Genomic DNA, 14,586 nt, shown 5'->3' with positions numbered 1-14,586 from the left:
GCAAATTAAAATCACAATGAGATACCATCTCACACCAGTCAGAATGGCTATGATTAAAAAGTCAAAAACAACAGATGCTCCCAAGATTGCAGAGAAAAGGGAACACTTATACACGGTTAGTGGAAATGTAAATTAGCCCAGCTACTGTGGAAAGCAGTTTGGAGATTTCTCAAAAAACAAAAACAGAACTACCATTTGACCCATCAATCCCATTACTCAGTATATGCTCGAAGGAATATACATTGTTCTACCATAAAGACACATGCACATGTATGTTCATGGCAGCACTATTCACAATAGCAAAGGTAAGGAATCAACTTAGATGCCTATTAAGAGCAGACTGAATAAAGAAAATGTGGTGCATATACACCATGGAATACTATGAAGCCATAAAAAGAATGAGATTATGTTCTTTGTGGCTACATGGATGGAGCTGGAAGCCATTATTCTAAGCGAATTCACAGAGGAACGGAACAGAAAACAAAATACCACAAGTTCTCACTTATCAGTGGGAGCTAAGCATTGAGTACACATGGACACAAAGGTGAGAACAATATACACCAACGCCTACTTGAGGGTGGAGGGTGGGGATCAAAAAACTACCTGTGGGATACTACACTTATTACCTGGGTGATGAAATAATCTGTACACCAAACACCCGTGACGTGCAATTTATCCATTTAACAAACCTGTACATGAACTCTCTGAACATAAAATAGAAGTTGGAAAGAAAAAGTAAATAAAAATAAATAAATAAATAAATGTATGAGACTTAGCTGAATGCTATAATAGTTTATAACAAATGAAATATATATTCTTTGAGCAATGCAGAAATAAAGTTTTTGTTTAATTGTATATCAAACAATTTATAAGGCGATTTCTGTGAAAGACAAGGCTACAAAATACATTGCTTTTACTGAGAGGTCATTGAAAAACTACTAAGATAATTGGCAAAAAGAGCAAGGTTCTTGAATTAAGAAAATGGAAAGATAACTCTGGTATGCTAAGTGAATGATATTGGCTAGTGCTTCTTCTAGGTTCCCAGGAATACCTGATGAAGCAGATAATATTTGCCCATTTTCCACGTGTGGACTGGGACACACAGAAACCAAATGGTGAATAGCTGTCAATAGCTGGTCCCTTGGAGTCAGACGTGGGTGCAGCTCAGCTGTGCCACTTTCCTTGGTGGTGACGTTGGTTCATTCTTGTGCCTATTGTGCAGCCATGGGCTGCAAATCTAGAATTAGAGCTGAGGTCTTGGCAGCTGCAGATATTCTGCTCTTTTTATTACTCCTTGATCCTCCTGCAGAGAGTCTGACACAGAAACAGGAGAATTAGTATATGTACTTCAGCATTTAACCAGGATCTAACATCAACTTGTAGCTGCTTTCCCAATAGTTCATGCAAACAGAAGGCTTCTAAACATGCCATGTCTCTGTTGGGTCAAATAAAGTGGCTCCATTCTGGAATTTTCCTTAATAACCATATTTTAATGTGTATTTTCTGATATTTTCCTTAACATTACTTACAATATTAATAACTCTTGACTGAGTATCTTGAGCTAGGCACTGGGCTGGGCGTTTTGCACTGAAGTCTACAGTCTTTCAGAAATCCCCAGAGGTGTGCATGCACTACATGGCCTCAAGCCCAAGTTGAGGGAGAGAAGAGAACTAGTTTTATGTGGCACTTCTAGGAAGAGATGAAGCTGAGTTTTGCACTCTTGCCTGTAAACAACAAATCTCAACGATGTTTTGGGTTTGTTGCATAGTGAATGATAATTATTATCACCTTTAGGATTTCTGGTGTGGTTCCTGGCATGTCAGTCATAATGAAAAGCAACAACATGATGGCCTTCCAGACAATGTACTCTGCACAATTTTAACTGGCTCAATATATACATATATATATTGAGCAATGCAGAAATAAAGTTTTTGTTTAATTGTGCATTGAACAATTTATGCGGTGATTTCTGCAAAATATAGGGCCACAAAATGTATTGCTTTTGCTGAGAGGGCATTGAAAATCTGCTAGAATAATCAGCAGGAAAAATGAGGTCCTTGAATTGAGAAAATGGAAAGATAGGGAACATTTCTTCATGGCTGAAAGTGTCATTTTGCCTGGCTGGAAAAGAGGAGAACCATGATTAAGGGGTATGTCAACCAAGAGATAACATTTTTGTCTGTTCTGTGCTGCTATAACAGAATACCACAGACTGGATAATTGAAAATGAACAGAAATTTATTTCAGTCATGGTTCTGGAGTCTGGGAAGTCCAAAATCAAGGGGCTGCATCTGGTGAGGGCCTTCTTGCTGTCTCCTCACATGGGGAAGGCATCACATGGTGAGAGAGAACAAGAGATCAAACTCACAACCTCAAAGCCTTTTATAATCCATTCATGAGAGTGGGGTTCTCATCACCTAAACACCTCCCAAAAGACTCCACCTCCCAACACTGTTGTATTAAGAATTAAGTTTCCAACACATGCTTTTTAGAAGACACATTCAAACCATAGCAGATACTCATAACAAACTTTTTAAACCTATATTCATGTATTCCATTAGGCAAATATAGGTTATATATATATATTTATATGATATTCATATTTAGTAAGTAAATATATTATACAAAATATATAAATATAGGTTATATATGATATTTATATTATATATTTATATAAATTTATATATTATATGTAAATATATATTTATGTAAACATTTATATGCATATATTTTATATATTTATACATAAATATATAGAAAATACTTTATTCCAATATATATTCCATTCTAATATTATATATATAACTTCAACATATTTCTAGATATGTTTCATATGTTTCAAGATAGATATAGATACTGGTACAACAAAGATACATAACTTTTCATGGCTCAATAGTTCATTTATTTTTAGCACTGAATAATATTCCACTGTTGATAAATTGATGTTGAGGAAGGCTATACATTTATAGGGACAGGAGGTCTGGGGAACTCTCTGTACCTCGTGTTCAGTTTTGCTATGAACTTAAAACTGCTCTAGAAAATAAAGTCTATTAAAAAATATGCACTAATCAAGCTAAACTATGAAAAACTAAATTTTGTTAAATCCAAAATATTTCCTTTCTTAAAAAAAAGTATAATGTTATCTCCTTTGCTGAGACAAAGGGGAAACATTAATTATTTCCTAAGAAGTATGAGTATGAAGACTCTCCTCTTTAGGTCTCTAAAACTTCTTTGTCTGTTCCTTCTGTATAAGCAGAACTTTGGGTGCCTGGCTCCCTCCATCAATGGGCCATGTGGCTGGACAAAAGAAAGAGCAAGTTTCTTGAATTGAGTATCAGTTCTTTCTCCTGCTATTGGAGCCACGGTGGAGTGAAAAATGCTTTGTACAGTGGAAAGTTGCAATGTTGAGTCAAACTTTTCTGTTTATTCAGTTGACATCCTCTGAGGAAGCACCATGGCAAGGCTTGTGCTTCTGCAGATCCTGGACTAAAATTAGAATAAATGTGCAGTTCTTGCTGGTGCATGGCCAGCATTAGATGCCTCCCATGGGTAAAATTCCCAGAGAAAAACAGGAATCTGGATATTCAATACATCCATCTTAAAAGAAAAAGCAAAACCCAATTTTCATCAGTTTTAAATTTCATTCTTTAAAAGAATTAAAAATACAATTATATTTTTTTAAAATACTCCGACTCCCTCTCATTTTATTTGTAAGCCTTGTTATGTCCATGTAATTTATGCCTGATTCCTCAGAAGTAGACCCTGAGAGGAAGGGCTCCCAAGAAACCTGTAGGAATGTTGGTGGAACAATCCGGGGCGGGGGAGGGGGGAAACAAAAATCAAGCAAGGTGGGATCTCAGGCCAAGTTGTAGGGAAGGAAAGTTTCATTTAGCATGCTTCAAATCAGTGCCTGCACACTAATTTTTATACATTTTAAACACAGGTTACCATCATTTTAGCTCAGCATTCTGTGTGCAATTAATAGCAATTTTCTCATAATTAATTAATGCGTTCTCTTCATGCGCTCACTCCCAAATTGTTGGCCATATCTGGTCTCTACCCTGGAATCCATCATTTCTGCACATCTCTCTGAAAGATAAAATTTCAGTTTATTTCCAATTTGTTAATATATTACTCCCTTCCTCCCTCCATGAATTTTTGTGCTAAGTTTTCTAAAGCTTGGTCCCTAAATTATGTCCTGGTGATACAAGAACCAAGAACAGGTAATATATCATGTTCTTTAGCCCACATGTGGTTATATGGACCTGTTATATGGTCTTGTCTTGCTGACCACCTAGTTTTATTCTTGAAAGATAACTTCCCTTGAAACTACTTTTCCAAACTTTTACTCATTCTATGATCTTTGTGAGAAAGATTTCTGCACTTTTCATAGTAGGGCAGAGCTACATCTTGAACTATCAACACACATGTGAAATCATCCCTATAAACTTCATAAAATTTAGCAGGGGAAAAACAAAGGGGAGAAATGAAAATAAACCAAGCTCACAGCACACTCAACACTCATCCTGAGGTCAGCTTGCTCCCTGTCCTGCTTTGTCATAGTTGTTTGGTGCCTCTTGTCCTAGAATCACATAGACCCTAGATTAGAGTTCCCTTAACTGCTTTCCAGATAACAACTTCAACATTATGAAACAAGTTTTCCCTTTGAGATATTCTTTCAGGTCCTGCATACTGATGAAACTACTGTTGCCAGGTGGTCTGAGGGACACCACAAGAAGCTAACTCACCAAAGAATGCAGTTTCCATATCCTGATGACTTCATCCTCCTTACCCAAAGCAGTCAATGACCCCAATTTTCCAGCCCCTTATCCTCTACAATCCCTTTAAAAACTACAGCTCAGGACTCCACAGGGAGAGTGGAGTCAGTGTTTTCTCACTCAGTGTGCTGCAATAATTAAGCTCTTTCTCTGCTGCAAACCCTGCTGTCTCAGTGTATTGGTTTGTTACTGCACAGTGGGCATACAGACTCAGTGGTCCTATAACACATAGTCCAAGACAGCTGTTGTTGGGTAAGTCTTTCAGGTCCTGCTTGCCTGCACACAAAGTTTCAAAAGGGAGAAGGCTATAAGATTTCTTCATTGGCTACAAATAAAATGTCTTAGAAAAACTCCCATGTTAGTTTCTTCAGTCTTCCCAGTGGTTCTCAAAGTGTGGTACCTGGACCAGCCTCATCACCTGGGAATTTGTTAGAAATGCAAATTCTAGAATCCTTCCCTAGACCCACCAAATGAGAAGGAGTGGGACCTAGCATTCTGTGTTTTGACAAGCCCTCCATAAGCTTCTAATGCTCCCTCGACATTGAGAACCACTGGTTAGGACTGCAATCTCTCTCATCAAATCTCATTCAGATCATGACCTAATTAGCAAACAAGACTGTGAGTCATTCCTGGACCAACCTGCCTTTTTTTCTTTATATATACCAAAACTTTCTGTTTCAGCTGACTAAATGGGTGGAATTCAGAAAGGAGCAGCCAGTTTATGAGGACACTGTGAAGATTTAACATATTATGGTGGGGTTGCAGATTAAATCCACACAGGGACTTAAAAAAATTGAAACATTACAATATAAGACACAGATATCAAACATTTCCAGGCTTTAAGAAAATCTAAGACTGAACACAGTGGCTCATGCCTATAAATCCTAGCACTTTGGGAGGCTAAGGTGGAAGGATTGCATGAGGCCAGGAGTTTGAGGCTAGCCTGGGCAACATAGTGCAACCCTGTGTCTACAAAAAAACTAAAAAATTTAGCTAGGTGTGATGGCATGTGCCTCTAGTCCCAGCTACTTGGGAGGCTGAGGCAGGAGGATGACTTGAGCCCAGGAGTTTGAGGCTGTAGTGAGCCATGATTGCACAACTGCTCTCCAGCCAGAGGAACAGAGCAAGATCCTGTCTCTAAAATAATAATAATAATAATAATAATAATAATAATAATAAAATTTTAAAAAGAACGAAAGAGAAGATCTAAGAAAATTGAAAGAATGGTATCAGAATATAACTTGGGCAAGCTATAACTATATAAAGAAGAGGTAGTAATCTACAGACTACTTTCTAAACCTCTGTATGTCTTCCCATTCAGCAAGCTGCAAATAACAACATACACCTGTAAATCAGAGTCAAGGGAGTTGCATCAGTGACTAAAGCAAGGCTCCATTAACCTATTTACAACCAAGATAGCAGCCCACTTTGAGTCTCATGAGTCTCACAGTGGGCCGCCATCTTGGTTGTAAATAGGTTAATGCCTCCAAGGATCATTTTCTCAGACTTGGACTCTCTTTCATGGTGAATGTTTTATAGCATTCCTTTTACAAAAATGTAATGAAAACCACTGATAATGAACACACCTGCACAAATAATTTTCCAACATGTATTTGAGGCTGTAACTGCAATGTAAAACAGAAATGTAACAGGAAAGCAACTCTTATTTTAAAACACCATGGCATTTTAATAGGTAAATGATAAGGTAGGGATGGAACAAAAGACCCACAGGTTTACTCTAGATGTAATCATTGAGATAGATACCAGAACTGCCAACACTGGTGTGTTGTGTTGGCAACTCAAATAGCAGCAGGAGGATTACCATAGATGGTGTTTTCCAAAGTGGTGACTAGCTCTTGATCAGGTTCTGATCAAGGCAATTGACTGCAGTCCTCTGTTTCCACTGTTTTGCTTTCTTGTGAATTTCATGTTGATTAAAACTGTTCAAACGTGGATGAAACTGGAGGTCATGATGTTAAGTGAAGTAAGCCAGCCACTGGAAGACAGTGCATATTCTCACTCCTATGTGGGAACTCAAAAAAGTGGATCTCACGGAGATACAGTGTAGAATGATGGTTACCAGAGGCTGGGGAGAGAAGTCTCACAGTGGGCCACCATCATGAGCCTCACAGTGGGCTGCCATCTTGGTTGTAAATAGGTTAATAGAGCCTTGCTTTAGTCATTGATGAAACCCACTTGAATATGTGTTGAATACTTAGAACAATAGACATCCACAGTAGGTATCCATTAATTTCAATAATTAGTATTTGCAACCAAATTTATTCAGATGAGCAGTCTTCATGAAAACTAACCTTGGGTAAGTAGGATGAAGCTGTTTATGAGTATAACAGTAAGCCACTGAATGAATATACTCCTACCTAATAGATTATAACTTATGTCTTAGCTTATTGAGGCAAACTATAAAAATATTTTTAAGAGCAACCATTTATCACACAATGTTTGGACTGTTGCAACCTTCTTGTTTCTTGCTGTCAAAATTAAATCTATGGCATGTACTCATTGATCCTTCATGGAGGGAACTCCCTTTACTATTTTTAGTTTTCAATTTATTTTTATTTTTAATTGACAAATAACAATTACATGTATTTATGGGTTAAAACGTGATTTTTATACATTTATACATTGTGGCATTAACAAATCAGGCTAATTAAAATAATCATCACTTCACATATTTGTCATGTCTTTATGGTGAGAACATTTGAAATCCAATTTTTAGAGCAATTTAAAAATATACGATATATTATTAACTACAGTCACTGATATGGTTTGGCTCTGTGTCTCCACCCAAATATCATGTCAAATTGTAATCCCCAGTGTTGGAGGAGGGGCCTGGTGAGAGGTGATTAAATCGTGGGAGTGGACTTCCTTCTTGCTCCTCTTGTGATAGTCAGGGAGTTCTCATGAGATCTGATGGTTTAAAAGTGTGTGGCACCTCCCCACTCACTCCTTCTTTCTCTCCTCCATCACCATGGTAAGATATGCTTGCTTCCCCTTCATCTTCTGTCATGATTGTATGTTTCCTGAGGCCTCCCCAGCCATGCCTCCTGTACAGCCTGCAGAACCATGAGCCAATTACACCTCTTTTCTTTATAAATTACCCAGTCTCACATACTTCTTTATAGCAATGCCAGAAAAAACAAATACACTCACCTTGTTATGCAATAGATCACCAGAACTTATCCTTCCTGTCTAACTGAAACTTTGTACCCTTTGACCAACATACACTGCATGCCCCCATCCTCTGGCACCCACCATTCTATTCTCTATTTCTATGAGTTTGACTCTTTTAGATTCCACGTATGAGGGAGATTATGCAATTTTTGTTTTCCATGCCAACTTCCAGGGCATGGAATGGTGTGGACGGTACACATGCCCCAAATTGGCTACAGAGCTGTGGGCAGAAAACTTGAAGTCAACTTGAGGGCATTTTGGAATCTGGCTCTGAGGCACACAGCAGGCTTGATGGGTCTTTAATGACAACCACTGGAGAAACAGGATAATATTCCTCCCTGCCTTCGTCCACTTGGGATTCTATAATAAAACAGCATACACTGAGTGGCTAAAGCAATGATCTTCAATTTCTCATGGTTCTGGAGGCTGGAAGTCCAAGATCTGGGTGCCAGCAGATCCAGGGTCTGGAAAGGACTCTCCTTTTGGTTTGCAGGTGGCTACCTTCTTGTGTCTGCAAATGGTGGTGAGAGAGAGAGGGTGGGGAATGAGCTCTCTTGTGTCTCTAATTATAAGGGCACTAATCCCATCATGAGGGCTCCATTCTCATGACCTGTTTTTCAAAGTCCCCATCTTCAAATACCATCTGTCTTAGCCTTACAGGCTGCTATAATGAATACACATTAAAATGGGTTGCTTATAAACAACATAAATTTATTCCTTCCAGTTCTGGAGGCTGGAAGTCCAAGATCAAGTTGTGGCAGATTTAGTGTCTGGTGAGGACCGGCTTCCTGGTTCATACATGGTACTATGCCCATCCTGGTTCATAGACGACACTATGTTCTTGCTGTGCCCTCACATGGTAGAAGGGGCAAGGGAGCTCTCTGGGTCCCTTTTTATAAGTGGACTCATCCCATTCATGAGGCTCCACCCTCATGACCTCATTACCTCCCAAAGGCACCACCTCCTAACACCATCACTTTGGAGGTGAACATTTCAACACATGAAATTTGGAAGACACAGACGTTCAGATCATAGCACCATGATAGTAAAGATTGGGATTCCAAAACACATAAATTTGGGGAAGGTGACATAGACATTCATTCCACTGCATCCCTTATCTGCCCTGTGGAAAGAGAATGCATGCCTATTGAATTCAGATGCCTGCCCATTTAACTGGCATTTTCACTTGCTGGGTGTGGACGGTACACGTGCCCCAAATTGGCTACAGAGCTGTGGGCAGAAAGCTTGAAGACAGCTTGAGGGCATTTTGGAATCTGGCTCTGAGGCACACAGCAGACTTGATGGGTCTTTAATGACAACCAGAGACTTGGAGGTGGAGAGTGATCTTCTACACAACAGATGAGAATGAACTTCTCTCCAACATTTCTTTGGATGAAGCAACTCAAGCCATCCATGGGACTAAATTCTCTGGCCTGTCAATACCCAGCTGATTGGAAATTCTTCTGGGAAGAAACCTTCTCATTCCCCATTTGGCAGGCTCCTAATGCCACTGCACCATTGCAGATTCCTACAATGCTCATCAACACAATTCACTGGCAGCTCATTTTACCTAGGGATTTGACTCTCGACATCACTGAGTGGGTAGAGAAAAGCTTTCCATCTCTCAGATATTTGGAAAGAAGACCAGAACTGGGCCATGTACACAGGAAGGGGGGAATCCTGCCATCTGTAGCAATGGGACTGCTTTCTTGGGAAAAACTTGGTTTTATTGGGTTTAGAAAGTCTGCTCATCAGAACTACCATCTCGTCCAGCAATCCCACTTACTGGATATCTACCCAAAGGAAAACAAATCATTCTATCAAAAAGATACCTGCACTCATATGCTTATTGTAGCACTATTCACAACAGCAAAGATATGGAATCAACCTAAGTGTCCATCAGCGCATGAATGGTTAAAGAAAATGTGGTATATATACCCACCATGTGTATTAATCTGTTCTCATGCTGCTGATAAAGACAAACCCAAGACTGGGTAATTTATAAAAGAGGTTTTAATGGACTCATAGTTCCATGTGGCTGGGGAGGCCTCACAATCATGGCAGAAGAGCAGGGCACATCTTACATGGTGGCAGACAAGAAGAGAATGAGAACCCAGCAAAAGGTGAAACCCCTTATAAAACCATCAGATCTTGCTGAAGTTGCTTATCAGTTTAAGGAGATTTTGGGCTGAGACAATGGGGTTTTCTAAACATACAATCATGTCATCTGCAAACAGGGACAATTTGACTTCCTCATTTCCTAACTGAATACCCTTTATTTCTTTCTCTTGCCTGATCGCCCTGGCCAGAACTTCCAACACTATGTTGAATAGGAGAGAGGGCATCCTTGTCTTGTGCTGGTTTTCAAAGGGAATGCTTCCAGTTTTTGTCAAAGTCTCAGGATACAAAATCAATTCTGCAAAAATCACAAGCATTCCTATACACCTTTAACAAACAGAGAGGTAAATCACGAGTGAACTCCCATTCACAATGGCTACTAAGAGAATAAAATGCCTAGGAATCCAACTTACAAGGGATGTGAAGGACCTCTTCAAGGAGAACTACAAACCACTGCTCAAGGAAATAAAAGAGGACACAAACAAATGGAAGAATATTCCATGCTCGTGGATAGGAAGAATCAATATCGTGAAAATGGCCATACTGCCCAAAGTCATTTATAGATTCAATGCCACCCCCATCAAGCTACCAATGACTTTCTTCACAGAATTGGAAAAAACTACTTTAAAGTTCATATGGAACCAAAAAAGAGCTCGCATTGCTAAGACAATCCTAAGCAAAAAGAACAAAGCTGGAGGCATCACGCTACCTGACTTCAAACTATACTACAAGGCTACAGTAACCGAAACAGCATGGTACTGGTACCAAAACAGAGATATAGACCAATGGAACAGAACAGAGGCCCCAGAAATAACACCACACATCTACAACCATCTGATCTTTGACAAACCTGAGAAAAACAAGCAATGGGGAAAGGATTCCCTATTTAATAAATGGTGCTGGGAAAACTGGCTAGCCATATGTAGAAAGCTGAAATTCGATCCCTTCCTTACACCTTATATGAAAATTAATTCAAGATGGATTAAAGACTTAAATGTTAGACCTAAAACCATAAAAACCCTAGAAGAAAACCTAGGCAATACCATTCAGGTCATAGGCATGGGCAAGGACTTCAAGACTAAAATACCAAAAGCAGTGGCAACAAAAGCCAAAATAGACAAATGGGATCTAATTAAACTAAAGAGCTTCGGCACGGCAAAAGAAACTACTGTCAGAGTGAACAGGCAACCTACAGAATGGGAGAAAATTTTTGCAATCTACCCATCTGACTAATATCCAGAATCTACAAAGAACTCAAACAAATTTATGAGAAAAAAACAACCCCATCAAAAAGTGGGCAAAGGATATGAACAGACACTTCTCAAAAGAAGACATCTATGCAGCCAACAGACACATGAAAAAATGCTCATCATCACTGGTCATCAGAGAAATGCAAATCAAAACCACAATGAGATACCATCTCATGCCAGTTAGACTGGTAATCATTAAAAAGTCAGGAAACAACAGATGCTGGAGAGGATGTGGAGAAATAGGAACGCTTTTACACTGTAGGTGGGAGTGGAAATTAGTTCAACCATTGTGGAAGACAGTGTGGTGATTCCTCAAAGATCTAGAACTAGAATAACCATTTGACCCAGCAATCCCATTACTGGGTATATATCCAAAGGATTATAAATCATGCTACTATAAAGACACATGCGCAAGTATGTTTATTGTGGCACTATTCACAACAGCAAAGACTTGGAACCAACCCAAACGTCCATCAGTGATAGACTGGATTAAGAAAATGTGGCACATATACACCATGGAATACTATGCAGCCATAAAAAAGAATGAGTTCATGTCCTTTGCAGGGACATGGATGAAGCTGGAAACCATCATTCTCAGCAAACTATCACAAGGACAGAAAACCAAACAGCACATGTTCTCACTCATAGGTGGGAATTGAACAATGAGAACACTTGGACACAGGGCGGGGAACATCACATACCAGGACCTGTCGGGGAGTGGGGGTCTGGCGGGGGGATAGCATTAGGAGAAATACCTAATGTAAATGATGAGTTGATGGGTGCAGCAAACCAACATGTATACCTATGTATCAAACCTGCACATGTATACCTATGTATCAAACCTGCACGTTGTGTACATGTACCCTAGAACTTAAAGTATAATTTTAAAAAAAATCAGATCTCTTAAGACTTATTCACTACCATGTGAACATTATGACGGAGACCGCCCCCATGATTCAGTTTTCTCCCACTGGGTCCCTCCCACAGCACGTGGGAATTATGGAAGCTGCAATTCAAGATGAGATTTGTGTGGGGACACAGCCAAACCATGTCACCATGGAATATTACACAGCCCCCCAAAAGAATGAAATCATGACTTTTGCAGCAACATGGATAGAACTGGAGGACATTATCCTAAGTGAAACAACTCCAAAACAGGAAGACAAACACCCCATGTTCTCACTTATAAGTGGGAGCTAAACACTGTGTAGACATGGACATAGACAGTGGAATAAGAGACATTGGAGACTGGGAAAGGAGGGAGGGGAGAGGAAGGTGAGGGATGAGAAATTACCCAGTGGATACAATGTACACTATTTGAGTGATAGTTACAGTAAAAGCCCAGACTTCAGCACTCTGCAATCTCTCCATGTAACAAAACTGCACTGGTATCCCCTAAATCTATAAAAATAAAAAAACGTTTAAAAATTACAAATAAGAGGCCAGGTGTGGTGGCTCATGCCTGTAATCCCAGCACTGTGGGAGGCTGAGGCTAGTGGATTGCTTGAGTTCAGGAGTTCGAGAGCAGCCCGGGTAACATGGCAAAACCCCATCTCTACGAAAAAATACAAAAAGATTAGCCAGGCAGGTGGTGCATGTCTGTAGTCCCAGCTACTTGGGAGCCTGAGGTGGGAGTATTTCTTGTACCCAGGAGATCGATGCAGTGAGCTAAGATCACACCACTGCACTTCAGCCTGGGCAACAGATGGAGACCCTGTCTCAAAAAATAAAAATAAAAGTAAAAATACTCAACCTTACCTTATTCTTAAGTATCCATTGCTGTGTGGCTCTGGGGTGGCTGTGCCTCCTGGGGTAAAAATGTACCAGCATTTTTCTGCAAAGAATGGGGAATAAATAGGGTTTGGAGAAATGGAATCTCTATGAAGGTATTTACTTACAACGCAAGAGGACATGGGGAAAACCACAAGTCATTTTATTTTGGTTTCTTCAACAATGAAGGACTTCCTCTCTTTGAGGAAGGTGGTGCTTTCTGTGTGTGTGTGTGTGTGTGTTTGTGTGTGCGCGCACACACACACACACGCTCATTAAGCATTTACAGTCCTGGAATGTTATTCTGACTACTCATAGCAACTCCACTTCCTGCCCACCCAAACAGTCATCCGTTATGGAAAATATGCCTGCCTCTGAAATATTTACCGGTGCCCCGGAGTGCCACACAGGCATTTCTTATAAATACTCAACCTTTTGCTCAAGTCTCCAGGGGTCCCTTTTCTCTTTGGGTAGCAGGGTGAGTGTCCATGATTTGCTGACGCTGCAAGCTCCCCCATGTCCAGCTGCTCTGTGATATTTATTTTCCACCTCCGATAATTAACCTCATCGTCCTCTCAAAATGTAAGCAGCAGGCAGCTTTAGAAAGATGGTGCAGATTTGCAGATTGCGGGCTTCAACATGCAGGACCTTGTCGAGTGCGTTCAGAGGCTGGTTTGATTGAAGGAGATTTTTGATGGCGCAGTGATTCAGGGCAGCTACAGAGGTACCACTGGAAGGTGGAAAGCCACCTTGGAACGAAAGTCTCTGCAGGAATCAGCTGAGTGGCCTTGAATTAGAAAGGGATGTGGGGCAGATGTAAAGAGTTGACATTGAATTTGCACAATGCTGCCTTGTGTGTTTTCTTGCCTGTCTCCACGACCCCTCTCGAAAGCCACCTGGAAATACTGGACGCATAAACTTGGCATGGATTTAACATCATGCTAGCTGGCAGAACTCAGTGATCCCTGAGCTAAGCCAAAGGGGTAATAAATTAAAGACATGCTATGTTGGAAAGAGCTGCAGGGGGAAGCAGATTTATCAATGCGAGGGATGTCTGTAGCCACAGCGGACATTGTCATCTCCCCCCATTCCCCAGACAGACTGGGACAGGAAGAGGAAGCTCATTATTAGATCTGTAATTCATCTCGGGGGTTTTACTGCTACTCTAGCAAGCTCTAAGTGACAAGGATAATTTCTCTTTCGGCACAAACAGTTCTATTACAAATGTGATCTCTCTGGGCTTCCAGTATAAGCCCACTGCTACTGGCACGAATGAAAGACCTAGTAAAAAGAAAGTTGTCTCTGCAAAATGTTGGCACTGCAGAGACTGGGGGTTAAAAAGTTTGAAAAGGGGCAGCTCACGCACTCTTTCTTTACTGCTCAGAACGTATTATGGTCATATTTGCGACTGCAGAGTCGATCTACATGTTTATTTGGTGGAAAATAAGACGACTCAATTGATTATTTAATTTATCCAT

At 40.1% G+C, this 14,586-nt stretch overlaps 1 long non-coding RNA gene across 1 annotated transcript; it reads right to left on the bottom strand.

Annotated features, from left to right (window-relative positions):
• Window positions 1-814: 814 nt before the first annotated feature.
• Window positions 815-13,741, bottom strand: LOC749093 (uncharacterized). The gene is made up of 3 exons (XR_677546.4): window positions 13,541-13,741; window positions 13,097-13,172; window positions 815-1,314 (listed from the first exon to the last, which is right to left on the bottom strand). It is a non-coding gene; the product is annotated as an uncharacterized LOC749093 (long non-coding RNA).
• Window positions 13,742-14,586: the final 845 nt, after the last annotated feature.

The sequence above is a fragment of the Pan troglodytes genome, chromosome X (genome assembly GCF_028858775.2).
Source record: "Pan troglodytes isolate AG18354 chromosome X, NHGRI_mPanTro3-v2.0_pri, whole genome shotgun sequence".
In the NCBI taxonomy this organism is placed as follows: domain Eukaryota; kingdom Metazoa; phylum Chordata; class Mammalia; order Primates; family Hominidae; genus Pan; species Pan troglodytes.
Note: the sequence above shows the minus strand (reverse complement) of the source record. Positions and strands in the feature narration are given on the sequence as shown.